This window comes from Gymnoscopelus microlampas, assembly GCF_963454915.1.
Source record: "Gymnoscopelus microlampas genome assembly, chromosome: 16".
Classification (NCBI taxonomy): Eukaryota; Metazoa; Chordata; class Actinopteri; order Myctophiformes; family Myctophidae; genus Gymnoscopelus; species Gymnoscopelus microlampas.
Genome location: NC_139953.1, coordinates 16,526,437 through 16,545,595, shown reverse-complemented (window position 1 = coordinate 16,545,595; position 19,159 = coordinate 16,526,437).

Sequence of the window (19,159 nt, the reverse complement as noted above, 5' to 3'; positions counted from 1 at the left end):
TAGCAGATCCACAAGCTTGTTTTGAGCTTGTGGATTTGCTACTTTAGCTATTTTGTTATTTAAATCCTGAAAAGTAACTTATGGAAGTTATGGCATACTGTATGAGGTTTCCACCCGACAGAGACGTTATATTGTTTGACAACACTATCCGATATTCTCTTTTTTATCATATTTCCAACAAGCTGGAAGTATTCTGAGCATTTCCGTTGTAAGTTTATTTTTGAGAACAAGGAGCTTTTTTTCAACTCCAGCCTATAGCTGCTCCGAACTGCTGACGTCACGTCAAATCACTTCCACACATCTTTTTGTTGACAAATATAAGCGAAATGTAGGTCATATAGCATGGTGTTACTATTGAAAGAATACCCCCGAGAAATGGGCGCAACAATGGTGGTGACGCTGATACGTTGCTATTCTGGTGTATAGAGAAACGCATTGGGGCCATGACTACAGACATGTGGCACATATAGATCACACATATAGAACCTAGAGTCAGCTATAGCTGTTCTTTATGGCAGGAAGAGGAAATGTTTGTATATTGTGTAGAACCTATAGAGTTAGCAATAGCCTGTCCTTCCTGTCGTTTGTGGTTGAGGTGTTCAAAATGAAGAGGTCTGTTTGCAGTGATGGTTGAGTAGCTTTGAAGAGCTACTGTAAATGAAGCACATTTAATCTTTGACCCAAATTACAAAGCATCATGGAGATTGATTGATTCATTGAATACTTTATTAGGCGGAAATGTAAACGGCACGTTTGTTTTAACATCTTCTCTTCTGGGGATCCTGGGCACAATGCATTTTGAAATGGGGGTCTGCGGCCAAATACATTTGGGGATCCTTGGCATGAAAAAGTTTGAGAACCACTCTTGTAGAAGGGAAAAAAAGCACCACGTATAGTGCCCTGGGTTGACCCCAGTCAAGTAAGTACACTGTAGGGTTTAAGTGCTTAATAGGATAGTTTTGCCAATAAAGAGAATTAGTTAGGTCTCTCTTTTATCTCCACCTCAATCTCTTTCCCCATCTCTCTCTCTCTCTCTCTCTCTCTCTCTCTCTCTCTCTCTCTCTCTCTCTCTCTCTCTCTCTCTCTCTCTCTCTCTCTCTCTCTCTCTCTCTCTCTCTCTCTCTCTCTCTCTCTCTCTCTCTCTCTCTCTCACACACACGTTGGGGTAGTATTGTAGCCCGAGGCGTCTCACCTGCTGCAGGTCTCTCTCTAATCGTGTCCTGGAGCTGAATCGACTAAAATGGCGTCTATCATTTCTCAGTCTTTGTTGTGTGTTATCTCTGCAGCGCTCCGGGCGCGGATTAAACCCTATACATATCTGAAGTCAGGTTCAAACGCTGCGAAATTGTGTGTGTGTGTGTGTGTGTGTGTGTGTGTGTGTGTGTGTGTGTGTGTGTGTGTGTGTGTGTGTGTGCGTGTGCGTGTGCGCTCGCTTGCTTTTATGATTATGGGGGCAAAGCATGATCTCATGTCTAATTAAGAACAGGAGACTGCTTAACCTCACCGTCTGTCTATTTGTATGTCTGTCTTTGTCCTAAGAGCCCTAACACACAAGCTAACATCGACAGAAACCAACAACAAAAACCGGACGAAAAGCCATTCTGGAGCGTCTGCTGTGGCTGACAGTCATTGTATAGTTTTTGCAGTGTGTGCCGCGCCATTGCCGCGTTGTCAGCCATTATAGCGGTGGCCGTTCGTTCACCCGCATGGCATGAGTATGTTGAATGGATGGCCGTCAGTGCTGGAGAGCTCTCTGGTTTGGTTGTTAAACCTGAGCAAATCAGAGCACAAGAGAAACAGAACATGAGCAGCAAGTTAACGGCAGATAATAATTTTTTCATGTTGAACTCAGACTTTATGTGGCCAGCCTGTGACATCAGTCATCTATGACTTGTTTCAGGTTTCAGCCAGCCAAGCCTCATTGACTTGAATTAAAAGGTATAAAACATAATCGTTGCTGTCGGCAGAAACTCTCCATATTCTATTTTTTTTTTATTTTTTTTGTAAATTAACCTTTAGTCCTACTTGATAATACTACAGCGTCACACGAAAGCATTAAAAGTAGCAGATCTACAAGCTCGAAACACGGCGCGAAGCCAAGACGGAAATAGCAAGACATGCCATCTCCGGTTTACTTCCCGTATCTGCGTGACGTCGGTGGACGCCTTTTTAGGAGAGTGGAAGAGTGAACGTGAACACAGCTTCTGAACCTTTCTTTAGCCCCATGGTCACTGAAATAAATATTTGACCCGATCGTCACAAGCAACACAATATTTACAAGATTTTCATCCTAAACTGGCTTTTTTTTCAGAGACGCAAATCAGGAGAAAATCTATTTCGTTATCGACCTTTCTCTGTCCCAGCAACACACTCTCGCGAGATTTGGGAAGATATCTGAAGAGTCCATCTACTGCCTGACGGACGAGGCATAGAGGTCTCTGTCCCTTATTTTTAACTCTATGCTCTGTCGGAGTCTGTCCCCATAAGAAGTTCTAAAAACTGATAATATTCTATATGTGAATATAGTACATGAAATCCTTATGGACATATTAAAAGTTTACTAAAATGTGTGTTCCATTGCGCAATAATTTAATTTTCTATTATTAACTGTCTTGGTTGATGGGGTATGATTTGGGAATCATATCATTTTGCCATCTGTTATTTCTCCATAGCAGTGTGCAATAACGTTCACGTTCACAATCAGGCCATTCACAACACCTGTGCAAATTAAAAGCTTTTCTGTACAAAGACAAGTTTGTCAGCATGCAAGTCTCTGTTCAGTCAGTCACATCCACTGGATGAGGGCTCTGCAATACAATGCGCATCCACATGACGACGTCAGCCGGGGAGGGGGAGGGTGGTGGGATGGTCGGGGGAGAAGCAAACCACGCCTACTTAGGAGACCTTGTAGGATTTGTGTACTGCTTCGCCTCTAGTGGCTCCAATTGGGATGGTGTCTCTTCCTAAATTAACAATCTTTGGCGAAGCAACACGTTTTGAGATTGTAGATCTTCTACTTTAGCTATTTTTGATTTGAGTTTTGGACCTATGAGGTTTCCACCCGACAGAGACGATATAACAAATCAGTGGAGGTACTTTTTTGGCCTACTGGCAGTGTGTGTATAAAGTTTGGCGTTGATCGGTCCAGTGGTTTGCAAGATTAGAGCTTCCGGAACACACGCACACACACACTCTTACAGACCAACCCCCTTATAGACGGCTAGACGAGTGCAGTCAACTTCATTCTTCTCTTTGTTATTTTTCTTATTTTGTATTACATCCAGTATTCTTATTATGATCTTGTTATGATGTTGTATTATGGTGGTGTTGTTAGCGCAGTCGTGCGTAACATGCCACAGCGACATTTGGCTCCTTGTACCTACAGTATATCTGTATGGCCGGGTGAGTGATGAATAAAACCCTCTTGAATCTTATCAGGGGCTTAACAGTATATCCCACACCCTCTCTCTGTCTCACCAAAGACTTTCTTTGCCTCCTTTTCAACTTTGATGAAGTTTTTCCTCTCTCTCTCTCTCTCTCTCACACACACATACATTCTATCTGCCTTCCTCCGTCCATCTGTCCGTCTATCCCTCCCTCTTCTCGCTCTTCCCTTGTTCACCCTCTGTCTCGTGTACGTGTCAAGTATAAAAGTGATGAGAGAGAGAGAGGGTTCCTGACTTCCTGTAAGCTCCATGACCACCTAAGCTGCCAATATACTGTCTAATTGAGTGATGCTTCAACCATTATCCTTTGTCCTCTTTTCTTTTCCTTCTCCCTCCATCTCTCTCCACCCCTCACACCCCCATCCCGCCATTGTTGTCCCTCCTTTATACACAAGCACTCACTCACTCACTCACTCCTCGCTAATCACAATGATACACATAAGCTGGAGGGTGGTGTGCTGCCAACACACACACACACACACACACACACACACACACACACACACACACACACACACACTGATTAAAGAGTGGTGACATTTTAAAGGTGAGGCCCAGGCTGTAATAATTTAAGCAAACAAGGCCATAATAAAGACCAAGTTGAGTCAGTATGCGCTCTCTCTCTATCGCTCATGGCTTCAACAGGTTCACTAGAGTTGACCCGTGTGTGTGTGTGTGTGTGTGTGTGTGTGTGTGTGTGTGTGTGTGTGTGTGTGTGTGTGTGTGTGTGTGTGTGTGTGTGTGTGTGTGTGTGTGTGTGTGTGTGTGTGTGTGTGTGTGTGTGTGTGTGTGTGTGTGTGTGTGTGTGTTCACTGAGAAAGCAGCGGAGATACAGGCTATGGTGTTGTTGGATATCACAGCTAGCTTGTTTTTCCACTGTATTCAAAGAAATAGCAATTTTAATACAGATAAAGGCATTTGAAATATTCGTTCAAATGGGCAAACCATGATGTAGTGCACTATAGTGCTGTGCAGTGCCTTAGTTGGTTGGTGTGTTGTCTTTCGGTACCTCAGTACGAGGTGCACAGTTAGAATGGCTACAGTTAATTGTTTTGCTGGGAGGCGGAGATTATATTTACGTGTGTGTGTGTGTGTGTGTGTGTCTGTCTGTCTGTCTGTCTGTCTGTCTGTCTGTCTGTCTGTCTGTCTGTCTGTCTGTCTGTCTGTCTGTCTGTGTCTCGGTCGGCCTGTCTGTCTGTCTGTCTCGGTCGGCCTGTCCGTCTGTCTGTAAATAGCACCTTCATCCAAAGCACTTTACAATGTGCATTACATTAACACACATCCTCTCTGCTCACAAGCTCTCCTATCACTGTTATGCGGTTATGCTGGTGAGGTGACACTCAACTGTTCCTCTCCTCCCTCCCTGTATGCCTTTCAGGTGGAAGAATACATGTCTGGCTGACACCTCACAGTTAGTGGATTGCCACCACCTCAAGCTGAACCTAGACAAGACCGAGCTGCTCTTCTTCCCAGGTAAGTCCTGCCCCATGCAGGATCTCACTATTTCCATATAGACAACTCCCTGTTGGCTTCGGTTCCAACGACCAAGAGCCTTGGTGTTTGTCCCCGTACTCTGCTTGTTTGATGCTAGTGACTGACCTAGATTATGACAACCATGTAGACACATCATGGTCATTTGTTCTCATGTTTTTTTGTTCATTTCTTGGCCACGATGTTAAAATGCAATTCAGGTTCATTGATACCCGGTATCCTATAGTTTCAATGTACAGGTTATTGTTTAGAGTTAGACTGATGCTAGGTTCTTGGTTTACCTGTGATCCATAGTGTACTGAGGCACTAAACTCTCTTTCTCTGCATTTTGATGTATGTGATTACCTTGCTTATTGTAAGTCGCTCTGGATAAGAGCGCCTGCTACATGCCAAAATTGTACACACATTCCCTACCCTGCCACCAAAATGTGGAGTGCCCTGACAGTGACACCATCCATTAAAGGATGTGTAACACTGGTTTCTTTCAAAACTGACCTGAAAAAGCCCAGTTAAAGGGGAGGTAAATGTAAATTCCCATCGAAAGGAGGTGTCATACACTACTGCCAAATACATATCAATTTGGGGGTCCTTGGCATGAAAAAGTTTGAAAAGCAGTGCACTATATAGTCCTCTTCTACAGTACATCTGACTCCCTATATAGGGGGTAGTCAATATTCAGTATTCAGACACAACCTACAGTATGTCTTCTGTTTCTGTTTGGCAGCAAGTACTCAGGGAGGGTGAAATGCTGATCAGCTTATCTGAAGCACCTGGGCCCTGGTGCTCTAATACTAAAAGAACATGATGATCTCATCTCATTGTATTCTTTTTTTTTTATGTAGAGTAGCCAATTATTCCTCCCCTACCCCGTCTTTTCACCCTCCCCATTCAGTCGTTATGCCAATTCCAGAATCTTCCACATATTTCTGTGTAGTCTTGCCACTAGCTGCCCATACTGGCTCATCTGCCAGTGTTGGAGCCCCCACCGGGAGTTGGTATTGTAGCACCTCCACTCCCTATACCCGTCACTGTTCACTCCCATGCTGACAAGCCCCCCCTCCCTCTTCCCTACTTCCTTCACAGGTGTTACCAATGAAGGCTCTGTTCCATTTAGTGTAGAACAGTGGTTCTCAAACTTTTTAAATTCAAGGACCCCCATAACTCTGAGAGTGTACAAATGGAACCAAATGGACCCTTACTGGTCCATTTGATTCCATTTGTACACTCTCAGAGTTATGGGCCATTTGGAACCCCCTCAAGGAACCATGAGGGTCCCTGGACCACACTTTGAGACCCACTGATGTAGCAGAGTGTTTCCAGTGAGTCAACATGCATAATATCAGCACTCTGACTCGACTAGAATGGAACAGAGCCTTCTTTAATAACACAGTTTTAACACTGTACTTCCTTGTTATGTATATGTCTGACAGACAGGACAGCTACAGCAACGCTTATCGACAGGGTCAAAGGTGAAGCCAAAAAGAGATACAGACGAGAGAAGATGATTTGGTCGAATTATTTCCTCTTGCACTGTTGAGATATATATCTCAATATATGAGATATAAATCTCAATATGGACATTTTCCCATCATTCGTTGCAATATATATCTTTTGTGTCTAATGGGCTGCTGTCCTGAGGTGCCCAGCAGGCTACGCTAAAAAGTACACAGACCCGTGCCAGCCAATGAGAGTGCAAAGGAAGGAGAAAAAAAGAGAGAAAAAAAACCCTAACCATGACAAGTTGATGAATGGCGATAATAACAGGTTGGTATAAGCCACTGCAGCATTAAAATGATATCCAGCAACCTACATAGCTCCCCATATAAATAAATGCCTCTGCGTTGCCTTCTTGACATATTTTCCCAACCACAGGAATACATACATTTTAATTCCGTGCACACACAACTTTAAATGCTAAACCATGTTATATTTCTCACAGGCACTTCGCCCTCTGAGCGGGCTCCATGGGTATTAGCGCTGCTCTGCGGTGATTTGCTGAGAGAAAAGTGTACGTTGTCAACGACCTGGGTTCTCTAAAGTCGTGACAAAGTGGAGGGAGACGTCGGCTGAAGGCTGAATAATAAGTCATTTGTTTAAATAAAGAACGTAGTTGTAAAACACGAAATGAACTAAGGATACAATGAGATATGGGGCTCGGGTGTGGTGGTGGTGCGGGGCTAAAGTTCCTATATGCACCATGGGGGAGAATAGGGGGTTGATTCCAATGCAGTGCGTCTTTGAAGGGCAGAGCGTCCGTAATGTGCACAATAGGCTCTATGCAGCCCTATTGGAAAGAATTTGGGCCTCTTCCTTACTTCCTTCGGGTCTTACCAATTATATTAAGTTCATATCACCTGGCACTGATGTACTGTCGATTGTCCTTTTTACCGTATGGGGGGAAAACCCAAGATGGTTCCACAGATCCTTATATAGATTTTGCTGGATAACCTCACTGACTGCATTGCATTCCTCACATACACTGAGGGAGGATTGCCAGTGTTGCCAAGTCTGCTTATTATAAGCGACTTTGGGCTTGTTTTTTTTTGTAAATTTGCTTTCTAAAGTGTAGTTGCTTATTTAGGCTTGTTGTCTAATCTTGTTTAAACCAGTGGTTCTCAAAAATTCTCATGTGAAGGACCCCCAAATTAATATGTATTTGTCCACGGACCCCCATTTGAAACTATGTCGGGCAAGGGACCCCCCATACAAGATTTGTGTTGTTAAAGTGTTCAATAACATTCCATGTTTTTTCACAACGCGTCGCGATGAGCTTGTAGATCGGCCATTTTCAAAGAGTATGTAGATGTAATGTAAGTATGTAGTATGTAGATAGAGGTTAAAGTGCCCATAATGGCCAAGTCCCTTATTTTGGGCTTGTTTTCATAGACCTGGCTTGCTTGTTTCTCTCGGAAAAAAAAGTGGCAACACTGAGGACTTGCTCTTCGGCACCCAGCTGATCTCAAGACTGTCGAAATAGAAGCCTCTCTCTGTGCTTCTGGGGTGAAAACGTGGAAATGTTTTAAACTTTCAGCACCTGGATGGAAGGCAGCGGAGCAGTGCGCTAAAAATAAACTCGGAGGAGCTCCTTCAGCTGCCAGGCAGGCAGGCAGGCAGCAGCGTTGGGAACACAACACATACGATATCGTTGTCGTTTTCTATTGAACACAACAAGGTAGATAAAGGGATCCGATGCTGTAAAGACAAATCCCCTGTTGTGCCGTGACAGCTTTATATACTTTGTCAAGCAGAGATAGATACTGAGGCCGGGTGAGAACTACACCAGCAGCTAACCTTGTCCGGGGCAAAGGCAAACTCCTGGAGGTGTTCTGATAATTCACATCTCTCGGTTTCAACACACGCATGCATGCCCGCACACACACACACACACACACGCACGGGTGTGAACGCACGTTGCACGCACGCGCGCACACGCACACTCTCTCTCTCACTCTCTCTTATACTCTTTATACTCTTCTTTATCTATTGCTTTCCACTCTCCCTCCGCAACTGATGTAACTTTTCTGCCTATCATTCCATCATCTCTGTCTCTCACGTTCTCTGGTGACTTTCTGAGTTCTTGAGCGCACGCATGCACACACTCACACGCGCGCGCGCGCACACACACACACACACACACACACACACACACACACACACACACACACACGCGTAGCCCCCCCACACTCCCGTTTGTGCTTAACTTTATTTTCGTCACAAGAGAGAGACGATTGTGATGATTTGTCATTGTCTTGTCAGCAAGCCGAGCTTCTGACCTCCGGTGGTACACGTGACGTCACCTACCTCCCTGATGACTCATGCTCATACACAGAGAGAGAGGGGAGGGGGAGAGAGAGAGAGAGAGAGAGGGGCTGAAAAAAAGATTGAAGGCGAGCGAGAACGAGAGAAAATAGATGTAGAGATGGAGTGAAGGAAGTGAGAGACACAGAAAGACGAGACAGGCAGAGAGAGAGAGAGAGAGAAAGAGAGAGAGAGGGTGCTGTGAGAGACGGACAGGGAGATTAACCTGTTTAAACCGGGAACGCATCTGTGTGTCATTTTTAGATTTGAGCTATAAAAAGCATTATTTTACACTTTGACTATTAAAAAATAGCAGATACTGTATACAAGCTCATAGCGCAGCACCGAGTGCCACGCTATGAGCTTGTAGATCTGCTATTTTTGAATTTATCTTTTTTTAAAGCGAACATTTGTAACTCAAATCTTTGCTTCTGGGGGTCCCTGGAACAAAATATTTGTTCCAGGGACCAGAGCCAAATACATATCATTTTGGGGGTCCTTGACATGAAAATATGAGGACCACTGACATAGAAACATACGTTTTTCGGAAAACTGTTAGGATTTAGAAGACATATTTTGTAGAATCGGCCTCAGGTCTTAATGGGTTAATCATGGAAGACATTTAGCAAAGTATTGCGAGAGCTCTGGAGGACGGAAGGACAGACGAGGAGAGGGAAAAAGGGGCAGGACTACAAACCCCAAGTAGAGAAGGACAACATCTGACAACGCACAGTGATGGACAGTGGTCGAAAGTAACTAAGAACATTTACTCAAGTACTGTCCTGAAGAACACTTTAGAGGCACTTTAACTTTTGCTGAGTATTTCCACTTATTTTTTTATCCTTCTACTCCACTACGTCTCAGAGTCAAATATAGAATTTTGTTTTACTCCACTACAATCATTTGACAGCTTTAGTTGCTATAGTTACTTTGCAGATTTCTGCAATGCTGCACGATGCACGCGCGTTAGATCAGCTTGTAGATCAGCTTGTAGATCAGCTATTTTCGAAAACGTTTGTCATTATTTTTGAAAGATTTGAGTGCTTCTACTGTGGTACTATAAGTATATTTCAATGCCAATACTTTTGTACTTTTACTCAAGTAAACTTTTGAATACAAATCTTTTACTTGGAACAGAGTAAGTACTTTGTCCATCACTGGTGATAGAACACTTTAACCACTCAAACCACAGCATCCATATTGTGGGGAAAGCTTTCGCTGAAAACAGCCGATCGACAAGCTCTGAGCTTGTCGATCGGCTATTTTCAACGAAAGCTTTCCCCACAATAACAGAAAACACACCCTGAGGGACTCCAGTCAACCATACAGGGTTTAACTCATTAAGACCTGAGGCCGATCTCAAAACATTGTTCCAGGGACCCCCAGAGGCAAAGATTTGAGTTACAAATGTTTGCTTTAAAAAGATATTAATATTCAAAGATTTGCACACATTTTCAAGATTTTTCAAAAAACATAGCAGATCTACAAGCTCATAGCGCGGCACTCGGTGCGCGCTATTTGTATCTGCTATTTTTTGAATAGCCAAAGTGTAGAATAATGCTTTTAAGTGGTTACACAGATGCAGATGGTTAACACAAGCCCAGTGGGGTCACATACCCTCCAATAGCAGCTTTCCGTATAGGCTTGATTTATACTTACTTCCGTGTGGGTGTCCCACACCAAAAAATAGCTTGTAGATCTGCTATTTTTTGCAGTGAGACTCTGGCGTGCAAAATCGTATAAATTAGGCTTTAGCAAACGCTACATCGATTCCTGGGAGGGTGATGGAGTTGCAGTATATGCATGCAGCACGTGACAACTACACACACATACAGTACAACGCACACACACACACACACACACACACACACACACACACACACACACACACACACACACACACACACACACACACACACACACACACACGCACGTACGCACACAGGCAGACGATATCTCCGTTACATTATAGCCGGGGTCAACAGCTGTCAGTCAGTTGCAGATGTAGGTCAAATAGGCAGACAGTGGGAGCCATAGTGGGAAGAGTTGGCTCTGTAATAATAGGCTGTGGTATCTGGGACTGCTCCAGTGCAAGGCTATATATATATACAGTATCGTCTCTGTCGGGTGGAAACCTCATATGTCCAGCACTGTTCATTTTCAGGATTCAAGTTCAAAAGCGGCAAAAGTAGCAGATCTACAAGCTCGAAACGTGTCGCGAAGCGACACGTTTCGAGCTTGTAGATCTGCTACTTTTGGTGCTTTTGTGTGACGCTCTAGTGTGATCACGTAGGGGCGTTAATGTACAAAAAAAAACACAAAAAGTTAAACTATGGAGATAAGAGGTTTCTGCCCGACTGCAACGATATGTAGAAAGAGAGACCAACACATGGGGAGAGAGAGAGAGAGAGACAGAGAGAGAGAGAGAGAGAGCGCGCGCTAGGAAAAGGGAGACAGAATGAGGTTTTTGGGAGAGCCTGCTGACAAACTCTAGTGCTGTGTAGTAAAATGCACTCGGCACATAAAGTGGCTGTGTCAACAAGATTATGACCCCCCCATTGAGAGCAGTTTGTCTGCCTTTACATGGATATCTCAACCTCTCCTCCTACACCAACACCAGGATATATTATGCTTTAAGCCATGCTGTAATTGAATGCTACAGTAATAGCAGATGTACAGGCTCGGAAAGGAAGCAGCAGTTCTAAATGAGCAAAGTGGTAAAAGACGTGTGTGCCCCCCCCCATCAAAGACGCAGTGACCCTTCTAAGCATTACAAAGTCAACTAATGGATTCATTCATTAACTATATCCCTCTATAATACTCACGGGAATACCGCAGTGTGACGGACAAATGAATGAATGGCGACTGGCAGTGGTGGAAAAACTACTCAAATTCCATACTTAAGTAAAAGTATCAATACTAAAGTACCAAAAGTAAAAGTAAGTCAAATGTATGAAAATAGCCGATCTACAAGTAGATCGGCTAATTTCAAATAGCCTAGGTATTAGTGATGCGGGTCGGGTTTTTTCATGACCCGCCCCGCCACGGAACCCAACCCGCCTCAACCCGCCCCCGCGAACCCATATATAAATCTATGGCTCAACCCGCCCCGCGACCCGCGGTGGGCAAAAAAGATAATCATCATCATAATAGCTCAGATTTATATAGCGCTCTTTTAAGTACCCAAAGTCGCTTTAAATGTCTACAGTAGCACAACATTGTCATGGGCTAAATAAACAAGCATGTTGTTCAAAATAGTTTTTTTTTTCATGTGAGAGCGGCAGACCCGCTCACCCGCAGCCCGCATAATTGCCTCTGAAATCCTGACTCGACCACCAGCGCCGCGGGTTGACCCGCGGGACCCGCGGGTCACTACTAGGTATAAAATAGGTCTAAAGTGGTTAATGCATGTTTCATGATATCATAATTTATATCTGAAAAGTAACTAGTAACTAAAGTTTTCAAATAATTGTAGTGGAGTAAAAGTAAAATATTTGCCTCTGAGATGTAGTGGAGTAGAAGTAAAAGTACTGAAAATTGGAAATACTCCAGTAAAGTAAAATGACCTCAAAATTGTAAGCACAGTACTTGAGTACATGTACTTACAGTAGTTACTTTACAACACTGCTTTTACTTTACTGTACTTACTTTGTAAACTGTGTGTACAGCGTACAAGCGATTTCAATGACGACGGCAGCACTTTGAACCATGCAGTCTCACTTTTCTTTCATGCAAATTGTGCTAGAAGATCACATTTGGTGTAATACTGGCACTCACAACTTAAAAGAGCCACTTGGGAGCCCCCCTGAAAAACACTTAGAAGGCCGAGCCCGGTGTGTGAATGGAAGTGATCGATGGTCTGCTGTGGGGGTTTAGGGTGGCTTTTTTGGCTAGAACCGAGGAAGGCAGGCGGTGCTTCAGATTACAGCCTCCCAGTCACACACTCTTTGGATCAAGAACCAGCTGCTGGTGGATGACAGGAAGATTCTTGGAAGATCAGAAAGAACTTCCTTTTTTTTATATCGCTTGTTTCAAGATTCACTATTTTTCAGGGGCAGCCTTAAGGATCTGGGGGCCCGTTTCAAGAGCTAATGTGGGGCCCCCATATCACCCCCCCCCCCAACTTAACCCCAGTAAAACTATGCCTAATGTTTAAACCCTAACTGTTTAAACATTTTATTGTTTAAACCCTAACTTATTTCTAACCTTAACCTCAGTAAAACTATGCCTAACCCTAAACGTATTTCTAACCTTAACCTCAGTAATACTATGCCTAAACCCTAAATGTATTTCTAACCTTAACCTCAGTAATACTATGCCTAAACCCTAAACTTATTTCTAACCTTAACCTCAGTAAAACTATGCCTAAACCCTAAACTTATTTCTAACCTTAACCTCAGTAAAACTATGCCTAACCCTAAACTTATTTCTAACCTTAACCTCAGTAATACTATGCCTAAACCCTAAACTTATTTCTAACCTTAACCTCAGTAAAATAAATACAATGATACAAGAGTCAGGTGATTCATTTAGATGAGTCCTGATTTAATCTGATCTACATCCTGTTTACTCCACATAATATTAGACAAATAAAGCAACGGTTCTGACGTCACTTGTTCATCCCCTGGGTAATGGGATGAACGGAAGTAATTAATCTATGGAGAATAACATTGGGTCATCTTCAGTGTTGTAGTGCTAATTTTGGAAGTGGGGGAGCGCACCTCTTTGACACACACATGAAATTTTTCGGGTCTTGCCCGGATTTTTTTCGCCGTCAATTGATGCTTTATATCCATGAGTCAAACCACCGTGCTTGTTTGTTTATTTTTGGAACACAGTTCTTATTTGACACAATATGAAACACGTCTATGAGGATTCAGAATGGGGGGGGGGGGGGGGGGGCGTGACCCAGGTAGGATGCGTAAAATACGTCAGACTTTGGTGCTCTATTAGAATATGATAAGTTACTCCTGCACTTCTGTTATCTTATGTAAAAATTGGCTTAAGTGAGGTCCGGCTGGCGGGCCGACCACGTCGTCACGCTCATGTCGTTATGACACAGCCGTAACCATATAAGGAGTTCCCAATCAGCTACGCCCGAGTGTGTTGTCCAACCTCAATGTGTTGTCATGGCATCGGGCGCAAACAAATCAGTCTGCTCCATATATGGGCACAAAAGGGACAAGGACTGAAGGATACAGACATCTCCATATATGGGCATATTGGTCGGATCAGCGTTACGATGTAGGTGTGAGGGCTGCATAGCATATTCTTTACCCAACTTTAATGGGTTACGTCATCAATTAAGACCGCAATACTGCTTGCCCTGACTGAAGAGAATGAGTGAGAATATAGCTGCATTTTAATATTATTTCTATGGACATGACCCTAGTCTGAGCCGTGGACCTTGGTGAAGTTATATATCTGGAAAATATTTATCTCCTTTGAATTAATGAGTTTAAAATAGATAACACAAACTGACCTGACATTTTAGAAATGCAGTGTGATTGGATTTTATAAGCAGCGTTTTGGGTCAATTGACTGTGGCAAGAGAGAGCAAATTCATTCTAACTCAGTAGTAAAGAGATTGCATTAATACACAACACACAGCACTTGGCACAAGTGAGATAGGGAACAAGGCATAACAGTCTTGGCTATAGAGTCAAACACAAAGTGAACATCAAAGACTAAGCAGAGAACAAGGCAGGAAACGGTGGTTTAAATACCCACAGGCACTGATCTAATCAAGGTTATGACATTGAAAATGAAACGCAGGTGTGGTAGCTTATAAGAAGGTGGCGTAATCCCAACACGCAACACATACAAATCCATCTTTGATACCAATACAAGGCTGATAATGACCTGAGACAGCCACCAGAGAGCAACAAAGTCCCAAAACCATGACAACTAGGTTTTTATTTTTTATTTTTTATTAACATTATTTAACTAAATCTAAGCACATTTAGTGGTGAACGGTAGCAAATAGCGAGTTTGTAAAGGACTAGTTTGTACACACCGAAGATTCCAGTATATCCTAGCAAAGCCCTGTAACATAGCTAGACAGATTAGTGTCTCTGTTACCATGGAAATGGGCTGACTTGTGTTTGTATCAATGGCGGTAGAGATATTTACAGTGATATGGCATATTATAATTGAGCACGGATAAGTTGTGCTTTATCGTGATTTGAGCACGCTTGGAATGCCTATTTCAACCAGTCAAAAACCTGTTCACCACAATGATATTTTTTCATCTTTTATTTTTAAGATTTAGAAAATTGGTGGGAAATGTCACTTATAATGACATAGAGCGATGCCAGGGTTAATTAATACATCAAATCTCCCACGGGTATCAAAACCAAACATCACAGTATGTACGATACGACCAACTAAAGCAATGCACATTATATTCTGCAGAGTCATATATATTCTATAGTTTACATCGGCACAAATAAGACATTAGAGATGATCAGATCAGGTCACAGGCAGTGACCACAGTTAGTTTGATCAAGTAAGACCGTTTATCTACGAAAAAACTGTTAAAACACAGAAAGTTAGAATATGGAGATAAGAGGTTTCTGACCCCGACAGCGAAGATTTGTTAATTGGACACATTAAAGTATTTTTCCGGGGGTTTAGTTAGCAGTACATTTTCAGCAATCCAGTTACCTCCTCCAGTCCCCCTACACATGTAATGCACTGCTTTCCAGGCTGCGCCCCGGGGCTTAAGGGCTGGACCCAGTGAGGAGATGTGTCCATGCAGAGAGTGCAAATGTGAGTGTGGTGATGAAGGCCATTGAGAAAGGGATAAGTGATTCAGCAGCCGATCGATGGAGAGAGATCCATGCCTCCCGGCCAGCTCCATCACACACCCCCCCCCCCCTCCCCCGCGGGGGGAGAGAGGGGAAACATTAGAAGAGGAGAGAGGATGGACGGAGAGAGTCTGGCGTGCGCGCGCGTGTGTGTGTGTGTGTTTGTGCGTGTGTGTTAGAGAGAAAGGGAGAGAGAGACAGAGAGTGAGAGAGAGAGAGAGTGGCAGGAACTGAATAAGGACGGAAGAAGGATGGACAGAGAATGTGGTGGGGGGGTGAGAGAGAGAGAGAGAGAGAGAGAGAGAGAGAGAGAGAGAGAGAGAGAGAGAGAGAGAGAGAGAGAGAGAGAGAGAGAGAGAGAGAGAGAGAGAGAGAGAGAGAGAGAGAGAGAGAGAGAGAGAGAGAGAGAGAGAGAGAGAGAGAGAGAGAGAGAGAGAGAGAGAGAGAGAGAGAGCATGGATCTGGTAAGAAAGGCAATGGAGAGAGAGAGAGAGTCACATACACAGTGTGTGTGTGTGTGTGTGCGTGCATGTGCACGCGTGCGAGAGAGAGAGAGAGAAAGAGAGACGTAATAGCTGTTAATGAAATCACCCCCTGCATTTAATTCAGTCAAATTGGAAATCAATTGATTTCAACTGACGGAAATGAACTGAATTGAGTAATTGAACTGAAAGGAGCCTGGGCCATGTTGTGTGGGTGAGATCACTTCTTCGTGTCCACCGGGGGTTGATCCATCTCAGTCAGATCTGTTTAAATCTATCGACAAGAAAACCCCCCCGAAAAGAAACAAACCCATCAGATGTTGGATCATTTAGATTGAGCTGCTATAGTCTCCTCTTGTACAATGACACCTCGCCCTTGACTTATTATTGACTTTAACATGCAAGCGTGCACTGGGCACCGCAGCGGTTGTAACGCCCAAATTACTCCAATCCCCCCCCACCCCCCGTAGTATAATTCATACCCCCCGGTGCTTCATGCGCTAACCATATCGTCTCCGTCGGGTGGAAACCTCATCATGTCACAAAACTGTCACTTTTCAGTATTTAAAAAAAATAGCAAAAGTAGCAGATCCACAAGCTCGAAACGCGCCGATTTGAACCGCGTTTCGAGCTCGTGGCTCTGCTACTTCTGACGCTTTCGTGTGACACCATAGTATGATCGAGTAGGGGGCGTTAATTCACGGAAAAAACACAAAAACATTAAAATATGGAGATAGGAGGTTTCGGCCGCCGACCATTTGATGCGTGATTGATTCAGATGGGAACCTGCTAGCAGCGCCGGGAGGAAGCCTTATCGCCACGCTGTTTGACGTTAATGTCCCCAGCCTTGACGGTGTGGATTTCATCCGTGACCTACGCCGAGGTGTGTGTGCGAGGCAACCCCCCCCCTCTCCCACACGTGCGCGCACACACACACACACACACACGCAACGCGCCATCCCATCCTCCTATGCCCTTGTATGACCGTCACACCAGTGCCCTCCGAGACATGCCCTCCTCCCCATTCCTGGTCCAGTCCAGAAACCAGACCCCTTTAGCTGTCACAGTACCAGTATAGAACCACCAGAACCCTGGTACTGGTCTTGGCAACCTCTACTATAGCCTTCCCTTCAGAGTTCTTAATACAACTCACCACCTTAACCAGGCTCTCAGTCACACAGAGATGTTTTCCCTACTTGAATAATGTATCAATTTCCACAGAAACAGCAGTGTTTGCATTTCTCTCTCTCTCTCTCTCCCTTCCCCCTCCCTCTCTCCCTCTCCCTCCCTCTCTCTCTCTCTCTCTCTCTCTCTCTCTCTCTCAGAGATGGCTCTCTCTTTTCGGTCTGAAAATAGAGTGCAGTAGAAGGCTGTTGCTATGGTGATACATCCAGTGGCGTTGCCCGGGACATTTTTAGCCTGTGCGATTCGCGGGGGGATTTAGCTCGCCTGTAACTTTCTGTAATTTCCATTCTAATTATATCACTCTCCTGGCCGCGCCGCTTTTTTTGCTCACACACACACACACACACACACGCAGGCGCGTGAGAGTAGACCGCATGGGGTGAGACGACCGTATACCGGGAGTGACACGGAACGGGTTTGAGGATCCCGTCACTGTGTGTGTGTGTGTGTGTGTGTGTGTGCAGCACCCTCTCTCTCACACCCGTGTTATAATGGTGGTGGTGTATAGTTTCACTGGTGAGACTCTGTGTGTGTGTGTGTGTGTGTGTGTGTGTGTGTGTGTGTGTGTGTGTGTGCAAATCATTTGTATGTTGACAGATGAGAGAGAGAGAGAGAGAGAGAGAGAGAGAGAGAGAGAGAGAGAGAGAGAGAGAGAGAGAGAGAGAGAGAGAGAGAGAGAGAGAGAGAGAGAGAGAGAGAGAGAGAGAGAGAGAGAGAGAGAGAGAGAGAGAGAGAGAGAGAGAGAGAGAGAGAGAGAGAGAGAGAGAGAGAGAGAGACGCAAAGTGAGAGCGAAGGAATGCATGAGTGTGTGCACGCCTGTTCAATGCATTTGTATGGGCGAGATTGAGCTGAAAGAACATGAGAACCGGGGAGAGGAGAGGGAGAGAGAGGAGAGGGAGAGAGAGAGAGAGAGGGGGAGAGAGAGACCACTGGAGCAAAAGACAAGCATTGGTGCTCTACACAGCTCAGTACATGACAGACACGGTGATATGAGACGAGGTCTCTGTTCGCTGAACAAATGAGGCACTAGCTCAGATTAGCACGCAGCCGAACATCGCCGAGGCTGGCTGGACTTATAGCAATCGGAAGGAGGAGGAGGAGGAGCGGCGGGGGGTCCCATCGCTATCGCTACACGGCGAGCCCCCGCTTGACAACCGTGTTACCACATCACACGTCTCTCCCTAATAGCCCCGCGAGTTCATCGGCAGTTTGATGTCATTTTGCCATGTCCTCCTTTCCATATTAACCACCCCCAATACACACGCACGCACGCGCGCGCGCGCGCACACGCTCGCACACCCATACACACACACATCCAAGGCAGCCCGCCCTCTTTAACACGCCAAGTCTTTGTCGTATGACCAATAGCGAAAGTAGTCTTTGATTGAATGAATACTTTATCAGTCAGACATGTAAACAGCACGTGGTACAGTCAGACATTAAAGCTAAAAGGACACACAAAAAGTCCTTGCGGGACTTGTTTCCATTGTATTCCATTGTGGTCCTATGTATTCAAAAGTGTTTAAGGACAGTTCTACTCTTCTTTGACAGTTCTGTGAGCAGGTTGCGTCTAGCTGGGTAGACCATTAACCCATTCAATCCGGGAACGCATCTCTGTCATTTTAGATTTCTTGTATATCTGCTATTCAAAAATAGCAGATATACAAGCTCATAGCGCAGCACCGAGCTTGTATATCTGCTATTTTTGAAAAATCGTGAAAATCTAGCATTTTTGGCGAATGCCCCCCCCCCTCCCCCCCAGAATACGGATGCGTGGGATCAAGTGATTAACACTGATGGACTTGTCATGCGTGTGCCAGGGTCATCCAGGCTAAAACACAATTCACACTCAAAATGTCCGTCTGACTCTGATATCATCGCTGTCGGGCAGAAACCTCCTATCTCCTTATTCTAACTTTTCAATGCCCTACTTTATCAATGATCATA